This window comes from Pygocentrus nattereri, chromosome 6 (assembly GCF_015220715.1).
Source record: "Pygocentrus nattereri isolate fPygNat1 chromosome 6, fPygNat1.pri, whole genome shotgun sequence".
Taxonomy (NCBI): domain Eukaryota; kingdom Metazoa; phylum Chordata; class Actinopteri; order Characiformes; family Serrasalmidae; genus Pygocentrus; species Pygocentrus nattereri.
Window position 1 is genome coordinate 27,136,230 of NC_051216.1, and position 20,745 is coordinate 27,156,974.

At 39.7% G+C, this 20,745-nt stretch overlaps 1 protein-coding gene across 1 annotated transcript in view; it reads left to right on the plus strand.

The window, feature by feature from the left end:
• The first annotated feature begins 113 nt into the window (after nucleotides 1-113).
• nck2a (NCK adaptor protein 2a) overlaps nucleotides 114-20,745 on the plus strand; it is a 53,855-nt gene continuing 33,223 nt past the window's right edge. The window contains exon 1 of the mRNA XM_017704672.2: nucleotides 114-369. The gene's annotated coding sequence lies outside the window, so the exon portion shown is untranslated. The remainder of the gene's footprint in view (nucleotides 370-20,745) is intronic.

Consider the following 20,745-nt stretch of genomic DNA (forward strand, 5'->3'; position numbering starts at 1 on the left):
CGGAGAGAGAGCGCAGGAGAGAGAGCAGGAGCGAGAGAGAGAGAGCAGGAGCGAGAGAGAGAGTGTATGTCGGAGAGAGAGAGCGCAGGAGCGAGCGAGAGCGGGCGGGCGAGCGAGAGAGAGAGAGCGGGCGAGCGAGAGAGAGAGAGCGGGCGAGCGAGAGAGAGAGAGCGGGCGAGCGAGAGAGAGAGAGCGAGCTGGGGCTGGATTGGAGCTGCCTGGGCCCACAGACAAAACCAGAGGAAACCTGACAGAAAACGGATTTACATTCCCCACGCGTTCTTCCCGACGAGTTCAGCCAGGGAACGTGGTTGTTTCCGAGTGCGCTTCTTGTGCGCCCGAGGCCGAGCTGTCAGCAGTAACTTAAAGGTAAGAAGGAGGTGAAATATCAAACTGTGGTGAGGCTCGCTGAAGTTGTCTGCTCGCGCTCTCAGAGCGAGCCGTGCGTGGCAAACATGTTGTTTGGCGTTATTAGTGTAGTGTGCTCGGTCAAGTGAATGAAAGTACGTTACTATTTCGAAAACAAAGCCCCTGAAAACGTCTTTTAACGACAACAAACACTTTTAGGCTTCGCGGCTCTGTTGGTTTCACGATGATCCGCCGGTGTCTTTGGCTGTTGGCTTTCGAGTGTTTTCGTTTTGTACTGAACGAGCCCGACGTCCCCACAATAGGCACACACATAATAAAGTAGGGATTTTTGGTGGGGGGTCGTGAACGGAAACATCCTGAAACAGAGACAGTTTTCAGTCTTTATGCTTATACGAATTTGTACCTATCGATGCTTCACTACCTTACAAATAGAAACTGTAGCAGACTAAATGTCCTGTAGCCTTTTGTCAGACCCTGTTCACTCATTTCCCTGAAGCAGGTATGTCAGTCTCTGGACTGAGCTGCCCAGCGCTTTTCCAGCGCCACAGAATGGTCCTCGTTCTTCTGTGGATCAGTTGGACAGCGTCGAGAAATGAACATGTCTGTTTTTGTTACCAATAGACCATTACAGCAGGGAATTAGTCTAGAAAAGTTTAGGCTGTACTTTAGCCAGTTGTTCCTCTCCTGTCAGGGCGGTGTAAAATACTGTGAGCCCAGTTTTCACTTTAAGGTTTTCACCTTAAAGGGTCCATTCATTAATTTTTGGCGTTGTGTTTTTGTTTTCGAGTTCTGCTTTAAACGTCTATGAGGAAACAGTCGTGTTTCATTTTTATGGCCGTTTTCTTACCTCTCTTTATCTCTTAAACAGACTGTTTGTTACTATTCCTTTAAAACTGATATCTGTAAATGATATCTGTTCTGTCTGACTGACTGCCCTGCACTTCAGGCTGAAACACTTTTTATGAGGTCAGCCTGGGTGGGCGGGGCTAACGGCTGTAAGTGATTGTTGATTTTATGTAATCACCAAAACAGTCAATTCAGGACAGGTTATGTTCACCGCTTACTTTCCATTTGTGTTTTGTGTGGAGAGAATGGAATATTTCAACACTTCTTTGCGATGTTTACGTGCTACATCAGATTCTTTTGGACCAGAAAAGTCAGGCCCTTTTTCAGACTTTTATCCCTAAAATGTCCAGTCTGTCTCCAACCACTATTTTCAACCTAGACTGTAGAGGTGGTCCATATGTCAAAAATGTATCACTTCAAGATGTTTTCTCATACATGATATGCATCTTGATATTTAGTTTTTCCACACAAACTGTACTAAATCCAATTAAACAACACTAATGGGAGATGCACAACAATATCAGAGTCCTATTGGTACCAGCAGATAGCCTAATCATTTAAATAGATTAATAGAATCAGTCAGATGTTTGGATTTGACTGATATTTCAAACTGATATTTAAAGGTATGTTTATCGTACTCTTACTGCATTTGTAGCCTTGAAGAAATAAATACCAAATTTCTGTGTAACACTAATCCAGGTTGATGTAATCCCAGTTTCTACATTTTACAAACGTTTGTGTGTCAGCAGTGGCGGACATGGATGTGGAAAGATTGGATAGCAGCATCAGCCCATAATTCCCAAATGAGTGCATCTTACTAATTATAATTATAGTAATATGTTGTAAAACATGCAGTTGGTAAGTGCTGATATCCTTAAAATGCTCAGAAAAGCACATTATAACATATTGTGATGTAATTTATTACAATAACAGTAAGTATTGTCATTGTCAGTGGATCAAATGTAATGCAGTTCACAAACTACCATTACCTGCTCATATTTATTGATTTGTTCTGTGAAGGTGTCGGCGCATGTTGAGCTGCTTTCTCTTGTTCTTAACTGTTCTCTCTCTTCCTACTCCCTCCTGTATACACTCTCAGACCTCCTTGCATTATGGTTATTAAATTTTACACCAGTCAGGATTTCACCCGCTCAGCTTATGTGCTGTTAGTGAATCAAATAGTGGACCACTTTGAAGACAATAATCCTATTTGTCATAGTTTTCTTAGCAAACGTCCTTGGAGAATTAGTAGAACCATCCTGCTTATTCAGAGTACGTGCAAGCGTCTGTGCAAGAATCCTTTCTCCATATCTGAAGAGCGGTGCTGTTTTGTGAATGAAAAGTGACACCTTGTTGAACTTACAATTTGACATTATCAGGTCAATCTGCAAGAGGCTGTTTTAAAGTGCCCACTTGTTACAAATATTTATTGCATTTGTTTTAACATTTATTGCTTCTTATAGAAACTGAGGAACATGATTAGCAGCCCTAGTACTCCACTACGTACACTGAAGAGAGTGCTTATACTTCTATTGAAAGGCAACAGACATAACGCAGAATGCTGGGTACGATTGCATAAGCTAATGTTGCTGTTCAGCATGCCATTCAAAAGAAATCTGTTTGTGCAGTAATCAGGCATTTCCTGACTGAGTGTTTCATTCTTTTATGTAATTGTTTGATCCCCTTTCGTCTGACTTATCTTGGCCTAGTTTTTATTGTCTCAGGTGAGCAGGTGCGGTTTTCCTGCATAGTCACTGTTCAGCCACACCCATGCCTGACCTTTCTCAGATTCAAGTTTTCTCTCTTTCATAGCAGGATTGCTGTAGAACATCAGCTGTGTAGAATTTGAGGAATTTGAGTGACATTCCTGATCTCTTCACAGAGTGTTGTAAGACAACACATGTACAACATACTTTGTATATCTGATATTGTTGGAATCTGCTAGAGGCCACTGCACAATGTTGGCCAACATACTATTCAACAGAAAAAAATGATGTGCATCAATAAATGTTTCTTCTTTAAACTGAGATTGTTACTCAGACTTTAGATCAATGGTCATAAAACCCTCCTTGAGATTTACTTTTCTGATTATTTTTGTTCCAACGTCCATCTAACATGCCGCCCCTCCCCTTACCTAACACTGATCCAACCTATCAAGTTAATTAGCTTGAGCACATGTAGAACCAGAGTAGGTGACCACTGCTTTTGATGGAGACATCGTTCGGATAAGGTTTCAATGAGGACTTTACCAATAGACAATTTTATGACCAACACCATTTTTTATGGGGCTGAACATTCTGATGACCAATAATATCTGCTGATATGATTCTATATTCATATTTTAGATTTTTTAAAATACATTTAGCACACGCTCTTATCCAGAGCGACTTACAATTTGATCATTTTACACAGGAAGGTGAAGGTAATGTTAGGAGTCTTGCCCAAGGACTCTTATTGGTATAGTGTAGGGTGTTTACCCAGGTGGGGATTGAACCCCAGTCTACAACATAGAAGGCAGAGGTGTTACCCACTATACCAACCACATATACACATAGTGTTTGTTAAATACTGCTCTTTAACTGTTATGATTGTCACTTTGCACAATTAGACTTAAGTGAACAACAGAAACTTACAGTTGCATATTGTAGGCAAGCAGGTAGATCTACCTATGATGCTTTATGCATTTGGTTTCTGTTTATAACCTGTTATTTGTATTATTTTTTTAATCAGTTTTCTTCATGTTTTTGTGTGTTTGTGTTTTCTTATTTACATGCTAAATGTTGGGTTTGGAAGCGTTGTATGTTTTGTATTACTTACTGTAACAGTGTGTTGTCTTCAAATTCATCAGTTCAGCCTATATTGCTGTCTTATAATAAAACAAATCAATGTTTTGCCCAATCATTGAGAGATTGCAAGTTTGAATCCCAGCAATGTTATCACCTAAAAGAAGGCACTAGTGTTAGCATGCTATTGGCATTATTAACAGCTGATACCGGTGATACTGTGGGTTGCTAATGTGGGTTACCCAATATCAGATAGGCTGTTTTTTTTTTTTTTTTTTTTTTTTTTTCTTGTTCAATCAATCACAGAAGAGCCACTTAATCCTATGTGTGTATATACATGCATGTAAGTCTAAAGGTAGCAAATGCTATTGTGGAAACACGTTCTATTGACCACATTTTTCCAGTAACATGGAATGAAACTGAAGACTACATATGCCGAAAATGAAACCTTACTCCTGTTTACGTCTTGTATTAACATTTGTTTCATGTCCAGATGATATACTGTACTCAGATCCTATTCACACTTTTCTGTAAAATTCATCCCCAGTGTGACTAGATCAGATCTGATTGTGATTCCTGTATGTGATTCCTTCACAAAAAACACATTAATGCAAGGTATAAACAGGACCTTAGAAGAGATTGGTGTATTTAAATCTGTGTCCTCAGTGTTTTGAAATTGTTCAGGCCAAAAGAAAATCAGTGCAAAGTGTGAAAAAAAAGGCTTCCTTTCCTTTTCTCACTGAGTTAACCTCTGCTGTTATCATTGGGAAACTATGTGGCACACTTTGCTTTATGCAGGGTTTAAGTGGAGTATTAAACTGGCTCAACACTTAATTTGTGTCATGGAGATTATGATTATAACCAAAGTAGTCAATACTCCAATTAGGTCATGCATGTAAAAGGGGTGAGTGTTATTATGCTGGGCGCCAGGATCACCTCATTGACCTAAGAATGCCTCGCAGCAAAGAAATGGTCCTAAATCCTTCATGTTTCAGACTCTTGTTACTGATCTTATTTGTAATCCTGCTGTTATTTGGGTTGGAGTAGTGGAATTCGTGTCTACTGCAGCCTTTCAGTACCAGTCACTAAGATTCGAACAAAGAGCTGCTCAGTGTTCTTAGAGGCCTTGTGTGTATTTCCAGAGGGGATTGCACCCCAGTCAGTCTCTTCAACTGTGTCTGCATTGTTTGGGCCAACTTCAACCCCTCCTATGATATTCATGTCAGCCAGGGAGTAAATCTGCAGACATTGTCTTCATTTCTGAGCTTACCTGAATTAAGTCAGCTGCACAGTGAAGGCAACATATGAACTCAGGCCTCAAGTCCTGTTTTCTTTTACAACAGTTGTGTTTTAGCACCAGCTTCTTACATTGGTGGTCATTTTTGTGGTCATGGAAGACTCTAGAAAGTGGATAATATTATGGTGAGGTTGAGATTGACCGTTAGTGCCAAGAAATGCTCTACCTAGCTTAAAAAAATGTTGAATTAGCGTGCTGTTTCAGACATGATTTGTATAAAATTATAGTGTGTGTCCACTGGAAAGTGCGTCTAGCCTTGAATTCTGCAAGGCAAGTGTTTTGTGTGTCTCTCAGCTAGCTTACTCAAATCTCTCCATGACTGTCTCCCTCAGAACGCAGACCTATATATACTTGAACGTCTCTATAAAAGGGTGTAATTACAGTGTTTATGGACTTGGCGATGTCTTGCAAGAGCACAGCCTAGCCTCAGATAGTTTGTGGTTCAGGCTTTTTTGTATGTGTATTGATTTATTACAAGTTAAGGGCACTGATCAGTCATTACTGCTAAAAAGTAGTGTTGATCTTGAGAATTTGTAAATGCGCATAATATGCAAATCATGTGTAAAAACCTTGTAGTAAACCAGACATTAGGTCATGGTTGACCATGACAGATTATATGAAAAAAGAATCAACTGAATGCCAAACTAAATGCCGCATATTTGTAATTTCAGTTGGGAAGTGGAGGGAGGAGGGGGGGGTGGTGTCACAGTGGGAAAGCAGCCTGTATTTGAAACGTCATTGCAAAACAGATTTTGTGGCTTGGAGTGGGAAATTGCTTCTTTGTGACCTGCCTGTCTGCGGTAAATATTAATCTTTCCCAAAATAAGAGCCTTCATAAAAGAGAAGAGGCCCAGATTGCTGGCCCAGGGGATGGACAGCCCTGTCTAATAGATCACACAGATGATGGCAGTCAGAGGTCAGGGTATTGTTATTTTTACCATAATCGTTTGCAGTCTTGAGCAGCCATTAGCCGTGAAGCTGACTCAGTGATACGAGCTATGTAGAGCTGAACGGAAAGGATTTACCATCAGCACTGCCTGTCTTGATCTTGTGTGTGTGCGTGAAATAAGTGTCCGTCTGCTTTTGAATTTGTGCGTGTGTAAATGGAAATGGATGCCTGTTAAAGCTATCATGGGTCTTTATTCCCAGTGCTTTGCTGTTCTTCGAAATCAGCAGAAACACTTCTTCACTGTTTTAATAATTCTGAAGGCTTTCAGAGCCGCATGTGCTAAGATTGGACATTTGAATGTGATGAATTTATCCGAGAAACCTTCTTGCAGGTTTCGTTTACAGGCAGTGAGTGCACCCGTATTCTCAGTTGCCACGTCTATGATGCTGTTTACGCCTGGTCCTCTTCAGTAACAGAATTCTATCTGGAAAGAGATTTAATGCAATTCATTTAATTAAGTCACATTCGACAGCCAAAACCTCTCTCAATTCTGTGACGGCACTGCTGTTCTGCCTTTGGGGAAAAATACCAACAGGACTGCCACCACTCAACAGAGGCCTCACCACTCCTTCAGTTCAGCTCTTAATGCAAGATTTTTTTATTGAGTTTGATTCAATAGCCTTCAGCTGTTGCAGCATATTCTGGAAAATGTAAATGCAGATTTGAATATGCTCGTTTAATTGAATATTTACAATTGCATTTTTGATGTGTGTGCATTATTAAGGACAAAATTGAAATTCATATGTAAAAATATTTATTTGTGTTTGCATTTCTATGGCTGGGAATGTTAATATGGAAAAGCAAAATACTTTTGATATTTAATTTTCATTGTCTTAATGCTCTGACTCTGTTTTAAAAAATGAATACATGATTCACAGTTGTGTACTCATTGTTGCGCTTCAGCTCTGCCAAAATGAGAATGCAGTTGGAATCCTGTTTGCAATTCCACCACTTGAGGTGGAACAGGAAAATACAAGAAAGCTGGCGATAAAGCTGACTGCAACTTTCTCACCCGTAGCTTATTTATAGGTAGCTCCATACATAAAACTGGCTTGCAGGACTGTTGGGGGACCTGGACGGTCAGTGATGCACATTCTTATGATGGAGATGCAGTGCCACTGCGAATTAGCACAGTGTTTGCCAACCTTGCTCCTGGAAGAACTTAACAATGAGATGATTTTGGAAACCAGGCCGCTTAGCTTATTAAAAGCCCCTGACTATTTGTAACGGGTATATTAAAGCAATGAAAACACTACAATGTGCAGGGCATTCCTGTGAATCTCTAGACACAGTGTCATTAACATTTGGTGTTTGTACAGTCACAAGCTCTCCTAGTTAGTAAAAAAATGCTTCCATAGAAAACAGCTCAATAACATCTGTTGACCATTGTAATGGGTGTGTTAAAGCAGGGAAAGCACTAAGATGTGTAGGGAAACTTTAATCCAGTACTACTGTTCCACTGACAGTCCAGTGAGCCTCTGCCTGAAGCCAGTCACCATGTCTCTAACATTGCTGCATGTATAGCCACAAGCTCTCCTAGCTGGTGAAGAATCACTTCAACACATATTGTTTTGAACAGAATTGTCCTGGGCCTGGTTAGCAAGTGTTAAGTGTTTTAAGCTGCAGTTGCTATTGCTAGCTCCATATTGATAACAAGCTTATAGCTCTGTTCCAGAACTGCCAAACTTAAGACTAGCCATCTCCTTCATAAAACATGTCCCATACTTAAAAGTACCTAGTGACAATACATTTATGTTTCAAAACGTGGTCCAGGACCACTAGGACAAAAATAGGAGCCTAATTATTCCAAACAGCTGTCTTCTTATAAGCAGTTTTTGAGGCAACAACCATCTTTTGAATAGAACAGGGAGAATGAGGAACCACACAGGGGAATACTTGTTGTATATGAGCTGATTTGCATGTTATGCACCATATAACAATAGAAATTCAACTGAAGACACATTTGAATTCCAAGAGTAAATGCATGTGGTGAAATCCACTTACAAATATCACAAATTGACAAGATATAAACTGAGTCTATGTTGAAATATTACTACTCAGTGTTGGTTCATTCACATTCTGATCCAAACCACAGTTTGAGTTTACAGACCCCTGATATACAGCACCCTGGCGTAGATTTTTTGTTTGGTTTTATTAATAATATAAAAGCAACCTTTTGGCTGATTAAAGTATTATTTATTCATAGGATTTATTTATTGCCAGAGTTTAACTGAGCCCTCGTAGTTATACGATTGGTCGTGCTAGCAGTCAGCAGCACAAAAGACAAATATTGACATTTTCTTTTTCATTAACGATGCATATTTCACACATTACAAAATGTGTTAGAGTGATATTCTCTTTTAGCCTGTAGCAGCCTTGGTGCTGCAGCGCTTTGGGATAAAAAACAGGCTGAGGTTGTTTTGCTACACATGGGAACCTCTCTGCTCATTTGTCACTATTACTGGTTGATTAAAGGAATTTTTTGAAAAAGTTGTGAGCGATTACTCAGGGGATTGGACTGGGAATTTGTCCCTTAGTTGAACCTCTTCTTTTTCACATTTTCCTTTTAGTGTAGACTGTCTTAAACTCCTGTGGTAACATAAAGCATCTCTGTCTCTCTTGGCTGCCACCCGCTTCATACTGCCAGCCCAGTTTCTTTCTTGTTGTTATCAGAATAATCCAGCTTCCACTGCTCTGTCATTTTCTCTGTCCCAGTAATCTCTCATAACCTTCCAGGCCTACGTCTCCCTTTAACCAGCTCTTGCTAAATCTAAGTTATGGTTCTTCTTTACACCTGGTCGTTTCTAGTGATGGATATCCTGATAAAATTTTAATTACATACACTTGGTAGTCAAATGCATCTCTTGTTGGCTGGATTGAAATCAAAATGCTTTGTCATAGTATACAAAGCAGCTCATAGCATAACAACTGTTTGCCTCAAGTGTTCATTTTTTTTTGTGAGCAAAAGATGGTTGTTGAAAATGACATGGTGTTGTTAATGTCATTTCAGTTTGTTTTTTCACATATTAAATCATCCATGTTATCCAGTATTAACCTATTATTTGTCGTCCATCAAGGACCACTGGTGTAGGGGTTTTAGTTGTCAAAAGATGGATGTGTAGGCTACACTCTGGCTAAAATGTATCAAATCCTCTCCAGAAGTGTGTTTAGCAATCACATTAATATTAATTTTAAGTGCATCTTGAGTGGATTTACACCTGATATTCAATATTTTCCATGTACATATCTGCTATACTAATGCTGATACATAAGCATTTATAAAATTTAGAAATTGGCTGCATATTCACTTGGATTAGCACTACAGAGTAATATAACATTAGTGTATATGGGGTTACAAACGCAGTAAAATGAATGAAATGCATGCATACATTTTAGTGCATTTACCCAGCACCACCTAAATCAGTCACCATAAACTCTAGATACAATTGTTTTTATTCAACATTTATTCACAAATATATATGGGATAGCTCAGGGTCCCTGAAGACTGGATTGAGAAACCCTGCTTTATACAACCACTGGGCAGTGGGCCTAATCTTCTTTAGAAAAGAAGAGCTCTCTCTCTCTCTCTCTCTCTCTCTCTCTCTCTCTCTCTCTCTCTCTCTCTCTCTCTCTCTCTCTCTCTCTCTCTCTCTCTCTCTCTCTCTCTCTCTCTCTCAATGCTTACATTAACACAGTGAGGTGAGAGGAGCTCTCACGGTAAAGAAGACACAAGAGAAGCTTGGAGGTGGTCCTCAGTCACAACAGCTAAAGTTGCACTCCATTTACTGTACAGAGCAGGGGGGTCATTAATTCATTCTGTAACCATAAACACCGTCAGAAGGGCTCGTTATAGGGCAGTTAAGGGTCGATCACAGCCTTTCACCCTCTTAACTGCATGGCTGGTTTTGAATTTCCTTTCTGAAATGGCCAGTCTGAACTAGACTAGGCTGGTGTGAGACGAGAAGGGGGGACGAAATTTAACACTAGTCTGAAGAGCTCCGCAACAGGGCAGTAGGAGCTCTGCCTTGCTGGTCCATCTTCCCTGCTGATTAAACACCACACATAAGCAGGATCCACAGTAACATGCTAAGAAGTGGTGCCTGTATGGGCAGAGACATCGAGAGAAAGATTAAGTATCTGTTTAGTGGAGATGGGTGGCCAGAGGAGAGAGAGAGAGAGAGAGAGAGAGAGAGAGAGAGAGACACACACACACAAACACACAGTAATTTTTCCACAATTTAACTGGTTACAGCCAGCCTCAGAGGTAAAGGTCATAATCACTGATTTGTGCTGTTGGCCCAGATAGAAAGCAAAGAGGAGATTGACTTGGAGGGAGTTTGAGATAAAAGGAGAGAAAAATTGAGGAAAGGGAGGAGTGGAGGATGGGACGAGAGGGACTGATGCAAAAACACACACTTGGAATAGAGTGGCAATAGAATAGTAATTGGAAGAGAGCAGAGAGAAAAAGAGAGAGAAGAGGTGGAAACATGGAGCTTCCAGACTCCATTGTGCTGGAAGGCTAATAGTGTGCTATTTTGTTTATCAGAGTTCATTTGCTGTAGTGTTGGCAGCTCTCGTTATTTTGATTAGCAGACTTTGCCCTTGTTTTCTGCTCTCTTGAGCCAAGTTATGACTAAGAAGACAGCAGTATAAAATGAGCCGTTTAATTTTACATGCAGTTGCTGAGACCCAGAGAATGGAGGTTTAGCAAGTAGAGATGCACAATCAGAGTCAGCCAAGATCGAAATCAGATTTTTGCCCAAACAGGAAATTGGATTTGGTTGATTTTGTGTGGAAATTTTGTGACATACATGATGTGAGCCAGGTTAGTGCACCCCACATGAATGATTTTTTTTTAATCATATACGAAAATGTTTTACCATGAAAACAAGCTGGACCTTAGACTGCAATTGACTACATGGTGGGGATGTTATGGTGGGACATTTTTGCTTGAAACGCAGCTGAAACATTTCTGACGTAAGCGGGCTTTGCTGTATTATGTGCGTTGCATTAGCTGCACTTTTTGTGGCTTTCTGGACAGAAGGTTATGACAAAACTCATATCTTAGAATTTCAACTGGCATACCGGATGAACCAGTATACCACCCACCGCTACATTAGTCATTGTGCGAAATGGCTAGCTCCCTCTTTCAATGTAGCACTTATTTGGTTCATGTTATTTAAATTGGCAACACTTTTTTTTTGTTTAAGAATTTAAAATGCCAGTTTGGCTTGTTAAGGAACAAGTAGTACGTTTGCTAGCAGTAGGCTAATAGTGTTTCATGAGTTCACTTAATCATGTGTTCACAATCAATCATAAACATGATCACCGCTTCCCTTTTAGCAAGACCTAGAATTTTTTCCCCCCTAGAACTTCAATACATTAAAAAAAAAAGGTTTATAAACAAATTGCATTCTCATATCCTGCAGTTTGTCCTCTGTAGTTTCTGGCTTTCTGAGTTTAGGAACAGAACTCCGATGCACTTAAGGAAGTGAAGGTACCAATTAACCGTGTTTGCACAGTGGGATTGTAACATGATGTAATCTACCTGACTGCAGCCTTTCTTTCTCTTTACAATGACCTTTGAACATGGGCGAGGTTATGATTACAAGATTGCTGTTGCCATGCAACAGTATCTAAGGAAACCTACGTATTACGCGCTTGTAGCAGTTCTTCAAGGAGACGCCACTGAAGCTCCTCCTCATCTTTTCACAAACTAGAAGTGTTGCTGCCATCTTTTGTCACGTTCCCCCTCTTCAGAGGCCTTCTCTCCACACTTCATCTTCTTTCCATCTGCTCTAGTCTCATATCTTTACATGCTGTTGTCTCTATATACTGATTTCTCTGCTGAGATGGTACCAGGCAGGTCCATGCTATGATCAAGTGAGATTCACATTATGATCTGTAAGGTCATTGACAGTGGAGTCAGCCCTTGCAGACCTTACCGTGATGATCCAGGCCTAGCTTTAAAGCTTCAGTGTGCTGACTAAGCTTTGATGACTTAGAGATGGGCAGCAGCATGCTTAAGTACCACCAATTATCGGAAAGAAGTTGACTGTCAGCAACCTGCTAATGAGTATGTACTTGCTTTCACTTGCCATTCATGAATGCCTCAGTGTTGAGGCGAATCTTGCACTCCTCACAGAACTGTAAGTGCTGAGTACCACCTCCTTTCAGCACTTTACTCTTTAATATAATTTACCATTATAGTATTACTGAACGTATATCAGCCTTATCCAAACTTTTATTCATTTACAATAAGCCTGCTAACACTTTCATTGTTAATCCGTGACAAGTAACGACAGTTATTCAGTGGTACATGGCAAAATATGACCATGATACTTGAAGCAGCAGTATGTATCATGATATGTAGTATTTGCTGAGGTTTATGTAGAACAGACTAAACACATTTAGAAACGGCCACGAATTACCAAACACTATAATGTTTGCTTCTTAATCCAGGAGGGAAACAAGGAGGGGAAAAGCAGTTCATGCAGTTGCTGTACATTTTTTATGATGTATGCAGTGCACTGATGTTTTGTCACTGTATTGTGACAAAATTTAGACAACATTATGGCCCAGCCCAAGTACAAGTAATCAAACATGCCATAACTTCAATTTATTTCTATCCAGTTTGATTGTTAAGGCTTTTATGGTTAATTAACTTCATTTTTTACTTTAGTTTGAGGAATGGTCAATCAGAGGGCATTTAAGCAGTAGCTGGTATGTTACATGGTAGTTCTCCCTCACTGTGTTTACCGCCCTGCCCTGTTTTTGTTCAGTAATTTTTTTTTTTTTTTAAACTTTATGTAACAATACCAGATGTTTAAAATATCACATGTGGTAGGGTTCTCCTTTTGCAGCTGTAGCCTGTCAGCAGCCTGTCCATGTTGTCCACTCTTACACACACAAACACGTGTACACACACACACACACACACACACACACACACACACACTAACAGAAGGCCATGTAGGAGGAGAATGTAGTGAAGGGACACAGCACCTCCACACTTTTACTCCCCGCAAGTTCACCCCAACACCACATGTCTAATAAAAATGTGAACAATGTGAACTCATTAAAAATGTGTTATTTTATATATTCACAAAAAATGGGCAAAGGCCAAGGAATCAGCGATTGAAATAATAATAAATCGTCTCTTCTTATATTTTGGTAATATTGAAAATTGGTCCCACAGACCTGAACACTATATAAGGGTTAAGGATGAACAACAAAATTGGAATCATACTGGTATCTGCAGATAATCATCATCAGACAGCTGCTCAGTATCTGATCATTTATTTATTGTACTCCAGAAGGTCAGATCATTTGGGTAAAGCAAGTCTATTGTGTAAAAATGTCTAATTAATTTTATTGCAATTGTGACTCTATAAAAATAAGTGATATTTTTTTGTAATAGTCAACCAGATGGATTTAGTCCCTGTTTGTACATTTGATAACATTTGCCAAGTTTGTCATCCATATTCTTACTGTCTGATGTGTTATCTGGGCTGACACTAGTAAACCTTCACATTGTGCATTACTCATTGCAGCATTCAAGTGTTTTGGTAGTGGCTCAGTGATCATTTTGTGTTCATTGGGTGGTGTGTGGGTTGGACTTGCTGCTTACTGTTGTTGGCCAACCCCTTTGTGTTCCATGTGGTAGAGGCCCCTGGCTGTATTGTGAAGTGTAACCCCTTGAGTGTTCTGTGTGGTATGGCCCTCTGGCCTTATCTCTGTTGTGTGTGCTGCAGCATGAATTGCATGTCTGCTGAAGAGGCAATAGGCAATACAGCTCTTGTTTATTTAATAGTCTCTCTCTCTCTCTCTCTCTCTCTCTCTCTCTCTCTCTCTCTCTCTCTCTCTCTCTCTCTCTCTCTCTCTCTCTCTCTCTCTCTCACAGTGACAGACACTCTTATACACAGTCACAACCACACAACAGCTCACACTGTTACATTCCACATTAGTCTGTGAAGATCAAGTTGTATGCAAAATTTGGGCACCCCTGGTCAAATGACATGTTTTGTTCATTTTCTGACTGAAAATCAGTTAGCATATCAAACAACACACTTCAACATAAATGTATAGTTACGATTTATTCACCTAATTTAACATTGAGAAAAAAAAACAAAATGTGGAACATTAAATATGTAAAATGTTATTCGTTTCCAATATGTTGAATTCACCAAATAAGTAGAAATTATACAGTGAAATGTACAAAAAAACATTTAATATAACAGGGGGTGTTCCAACTGTTGATTAGAGCTGTATATGCTAATGAAGGTGCAAGCCACCGTGTGTTGGACAGATGCCGATGGGCAGCCTTAACTGTGGGAAATATCAGGCCAAGCCACTGTTACAGCAGATCTGCCCCGTGTTTAATTAAGACAACCACAGGTTTCTCCCAGGCTCCTGGCTTTGCATCGATTTGGCTTGTTTCTTGGCATTTTTCTTTCTTTTTTTTTTTTTTGTGAGAGAGCGAGCGAGAGAGGGCAAGAGCGGGGTGTGCTTTATTGTTGTTTACCAGTTTCTGGAAAAAAAGACGCATTATAGAATGTAATAGCCTATGTTTCACTGACTGATGGTGTGGTGAAGTATATGCCAGTGTATTGATTATCAAATCTGTGAAAGAAGACAATTACCTGAAACAGTAATTGCAGGACGAAGGCCAGACTCATAATGTAGGGATCAATCACTGTCAACCTCAGTGCATTAGGACTGACCGCTATAAGTGAGTGTAGAAATGCTGAGAGCTGAGCGAGATTGAATTTTCTAAGCTTGTCTGTGTGAGTGACCTGACCTGAACTTGCAGGCCTGACACCAGAGACTTGGATTACAGCCAGTTCTCTTTTCATACTGAGCGGAGCCAAAGCTTAGTATTCAAAACCACGTGCTCGCTCACATAATATATGTTTCTTTTTTGCACTACTGTATTGTTGATGGCTTAATCAGGCTGTCCCAAACGCACTCACCTACAAAACCTCCTGCAGTGTTTTTGCTACACTATGATTTATGTGCTGCCCTTTGTTGTGACGCTTGGCTTATTTCTGTGTTTGTGCTGACAGTTACACCCGACAAGTTAAAAGCAGTTATTGAAACCCTTACAGGACAAGTTGGTTGGCATTTTCCACTCTATTACTACAGCTCTTGTGCTCTTGCTTGCTCTCTATACCACATTCAGAGGCTCATCCAGCTCTGGCTGCTGCTGAAAGCCATCCATACCACTGTTTACACAGGAAGTGATGTGTTCCCTGACCTAGCTATTTCCTGTACAAGCATGTGTTTGTCCATTTGGTCAAGTGTCACATTCCAGCACTGGATCTGGCAATGAACGCACATACAGTCCTCTGCCTTCATTCCTTTCACCTTTCATGCTGTCCCTTCCCATTGCTTTTCTACTTCTACTCTTTGTGTAATCTTGTTTTGTCTTTCAGAACCGAAATTCTTTCAGGCCTCCTCCAGGCATACCTGGATATTTCTAAGAGTGCATTTCCTTGCATTGACCAATAGCATTTTCCAAAATTTGAGAAGAAGGGTCACCAACTACTAACCATGATGTCTGCCTTCAGAAAGATACATGGAAAACACTAAGTGTATATATATAAAAAATCAATTAAAAATACATTACTATAATATATATATATATAAATGTATGTATGTGTGTAATTATGAGAATGTAAATTAACCATTATGGAATATCAAATTTGTGACTGAAAATGCTGAACACTGCCTATGGTTGGGGTGTGTTATGAACAAAGTCTAAACCTGACTCTTGTAGGATCTAGAGTAAGGCCTAATTGGAGGACACATTAATTGCTTGGCCCAGGGCTCAGTCAAGTGGATCGGTAATTACGAAGTTGGGTGCCTGACTAAAGCGCTTGCTCTTTCCCCCCTGTAGTGCTCAATGCAGTCATGAGGATTGTCACATATTGAGCGCTTTTGCATTGCTGGTTTATTAGGCAATGGGAAAGGAGAGCTGGGACAGCTGCTTAGCATAGCCCCCAACTGAGAGAGACATGGTGAAGGAGGGGGCTATCAGTCCTCTGATTGCAAGAAACAAATGCACACCCACCCCTCCTTCAGCATAGCTGCTTGGACCAGGTCTGTCTTGCTACCCTCATTTTCAGTGTTATTGTTCATGTCATCCCAGTTATATTTAAGAAATGAACAGGAACGTATAGCCGAGGATCAGCGGAGAGATTATTTATGCATTGTGGAAGTGTGTGTGCTTTGTTAATGTTTCATTCTGATAAATCTCCTATTTACTCCTTGCCAACTCTCACTGTGCTGGCACATGGCTTAACAATGACATCATCTGCAGGAAGATAAAGATGGAAAATGAGACAGACAGCTCAGGCCAGAAAAGCTGAGGGTTGGAACTCAGCATTCACAAGAGGAAAATACACAGTGATTGGGAAATATTCCCAGGGGGCCTCTGTGATTGGGCAAAATGAGACAATGAGTGCAAGATTGAGAATGTAAAAGTGGCTGATTTGAACTCTTTAGAAGTTTAGAATATTCCATTCTTTTTTACTATACTATGGAGTTCATTTTGGGTGGAAAGGTTTTACATAAAGTTATAAATCTCACAAGCAAAATGTTTAACAGAATATTCAGAATACGTCGCAAATACAAATAATAAGTATTCCTCATTTTGACAGTTTTTGCTTTAAATAAATCATTCTTTTGCTTCTACCTTTTTTAAAGGGTGCAGCTCTTAGGAGAGAGCGTTAACCTGTGCTTTCTATTGGTCAGCTGATTTAGAGTGACAGATCTTCCGAACATGTAACCACTCGGCGTGAACTGTCCCAACAGGGCGGAGCACATCAAATCGGGTGCGGCGTTGTACTGGCATATCTAATAGTATGAGCAATGTCTGTCATATTCCTTTTTAATTATTAATGTGCCACATGTTTATGGGTCCTGTGGCGACCTATCTAGAAGGATATAACTGCTTTTTTTTACCATTGAAGAACATAAACTTAGTTTATAAAACTTAGTTTTATAAATGAACAAAGCCATAGTACATTTCAGGTTTGCAGATGCTAGCGCTAGGTAGCCTACCAGTGTCCTCTAGGGCTAACTAGGAGAGCCTTCCTGGTAATAAAACTAAACTGTGTAAACATCTAAACTTAGCCCACTGTATTAATGTGAAGACACTGTTTGGAGCAGCAGATTTCTGTGAACTGGCATGCTGAGACAGAAAGCCATTTTCGGTGACTGACACGGAGGATTTTTCGGGTAAAATAAAGAAACTGATAAAACAGCCAACCATAACATGTTGACTCTATTCCCTTTTGTATGATTAACATTGACATTGCCTTGTGTCAGCTGTCTCACAGCAGCAGTAAACTGGCAGTAATAAGCGTCATTTTTCCGCTCTACTGTGTTTTTAGCTAATGCTACATTTTATTCCCCTTGACCCATAGCACTACAGATTGAAGGACTGCCTGACCCAACACACCTGATCAGCTCATGGAAGTCTTATTAATCATTTAATGAACTTTAGCAGACATTGCTAGACTACTTAGCATTAGCATCTGCAAACTTGAAAGATTCAGTTTCATTCAGGAGCAACGTTTACCTAATAGTCTTGAATCTCCAAAATATATGTTACACAGCTCAACACAGGATCCTGAGCATGTGTGACATAAAAAAAAAATATGACAAGTGAATACTTTTGGCGATATAGTGCATACATTTACGTATGTTTATAGACTTTTGTAAGATTGATTGACAGTGGGAGGGGATTGTAACATTAGTATTCTATTAGTTAGGAGTGTAACGCAACACACATGCCATGATTTTATTCAGCCCACATTAATAGATTCTCGATTCAGTATCTTTGTGATCTCTTGAGCACTGAATAATTTGAATTTGAATGAAAAAACAACTATAATCAATAACTATAATCAATCAAAACAGTTCTTGCACAGTTCACTTATCACACTAGAGCTGCTGATTGGAGGTGATTGCATATAGATTGTCCGTTCTCCACAGTTAATATCACATCACAATATCACCACATCACAAGGCATTGCTATACCCCTGCAAACAAGTCTACAAATAAGTTACATAAGTTAAAATATATTATATTGATATTAAATATTAATATAACATTTTTAATATGGATAATTACTAGACATGGCATGAAACCACTTTTTCTTTTCCAATATTGATACTGATATCAAAACCTTATGCCTAAGCATCTGAAAGTAGGCTATCATGCTCAAACTACTCAAACTGTCTACTGCCCCACAGAAAGAAATTACACGGCTAACAGTTTCACATCACAGACTGTAACTGTGTGTTATTTTTGCAAGGATTTGTGACAGAATTAGATCAGATTCTTTCTCCAATATATAGCATTTTCTTTTAATATCAGCCAAATATTGAAATGCAGATGTGACATCTCTAATAATCAGATAATGGAAATGATACTTGGCCTTCCTTGTTTGTATTCTGTATTTCCATTCAGAATATTGCAATACTGTGTTGTATTGCTAGTTAACAGCTCGATAAAGATGTATATGTATGTGGAGAGATTTTCTGCTCTTTCAGCATAAGTGCAGCTTTTAGTCAGTGGTGCAAGCTGAGTGTGGACACACTGCCAGACTGAACCCTCTAGGAGCTCGGAACACGATCTGCTCTCGAAGAGCAACTCCCTCTATGTTCCATAGTTCCTAATCCACAGTCATCTGAGCCTCCAGAACTGTCACGGTGACACACAAGGATTGCGTAATCAGCCACCCTGCAGTCCCCCTCTGGCTGCTCCCCAGAGCCATGCTGGTAGGGCCGATGAGACACGCACTGTTGCTCTTTGGGCCATGTTCTTATTTTGTGCCAGCTTCTTTTCTGTGCTCTTTTTTTCTGCTAGTGTATTTGATGCATTTTAATGCCCTGACCGCCAAACATTAGTGGACGATGCCACCAGCTAGTGCTGCTGTCCAAACACAAACTGCCCTTTCATTTTTCTAAACGCTTATCGCTTTGACAGTGAAACGCATGTTGGTGTTTACTCAGTTGTCTTGTCAAAACCATTAGGCTCTTGTTTTTGGAGGACAGGCATTATAAAGTCTTCAGTGAATCTGATCTGTTTCCTCAGGAACATGGCTTCCCCTCTAATTATATCAAACAACAAATTCATGATTGATTGTCTTGGAAAGAACCATATTGTGCCTCAATGTGTAACACATATAGACCACAGCAATTCAAATGAATCAGGCCACATCATTATTTTGGCTGTTTGTTTATAGCAGCTGCTGAGGGATTCACTAGATTTATTAGAATAATGAACAACTCACTTGATCAAAATTGTTGCGATATATTATACAGTATAAGTGCATTTTTATTTTCTTGCCAATGATCAATTTTAGCTTAGGACTATTCATTTCAATGTAAAAAAAAAAAAAAAAAACACTTGCATCCCATCTGATGATGTGCAGATGAAACAGCGGCAGTGTAATTTATTCCTAAGTGAGAACAGAAAAGCTGCCCACTGTGTTTGATGTTTACTCTATGATGTCAGTGTTTTGGCTCTTCAGCTGTAAGACTTAAGTTTTCATCTCTTTCATTTGTTTCCCAAAACTGCATTTTAAATAAATCTGTTTCCATTTTTAGTTTTCAAAGAGCTAAATGCTCCTTCCCCTTGTGGTGCGCTTTCATCTTGTAAAGACTTTGTAACATTTAATGTTTTGTTTCAGGAGTGACTTTAGATTTCGTCAGACACTGTGTGGAGCAGGTGAGTGGGAGGTAAATGCTGGTAGGCAAGTATGAGTTTCTTTAATAAGTGTCAGTGAATAGACGAGGAAGGCAAGTTGAAGGGTTCTGTAATTACAAACATCCTGTCAACACGTTACACTTATGTTACAAACCACTTTCCATTAACAGTCTGGAGTTACTGTGTTAGCAGCCAACCTGTGATGGAACCAGGATGCCTTAAAGTTTTGTTGATATATAAAGGGAGGCATTCATATGTGTTTTTTTTTTTTTTTTTCTCCAAAAACATTTTCTGAGGTATTACAGGGGTAAATTTGTTTTTTATCCACTAACTGCCTTCATAGACTTCACTATGCTGTTCCCATTCATACTGCAGCTGCTGCTGTCTGTCCTATCACTCTCAAAGAGAAACTCTCTTAAAATCTAAATATTTTTTATTTGCTTCAGACTCAATTCTAAAAATACAAACATGTAGCTATAGTCTGCTGTATGAAAAGGTAAGTAGTCTGCTCCTACTGCTGCTGGTTAGTTTTAAATCCGGGCTAGGTAAGCCTGCCTTTTCCATTATTCTGTTGATTGAAGGAGCTGGTGGGCAAATATGATTGGATGGAGTTCCTGGGGTGGGTTGAGCTACAGAATCAGTGTATAGACCAGGCGTGTTATGATGTGGTGATTCTTGAGAGAGGAATACTTTCTGTTTTTTGATGCCTGACTCTAAGACTTCACTGGCCCAGTTTTCACTCGCTGTTTCCTCTAAAATGACTTGGAATGAATTTTTCTGG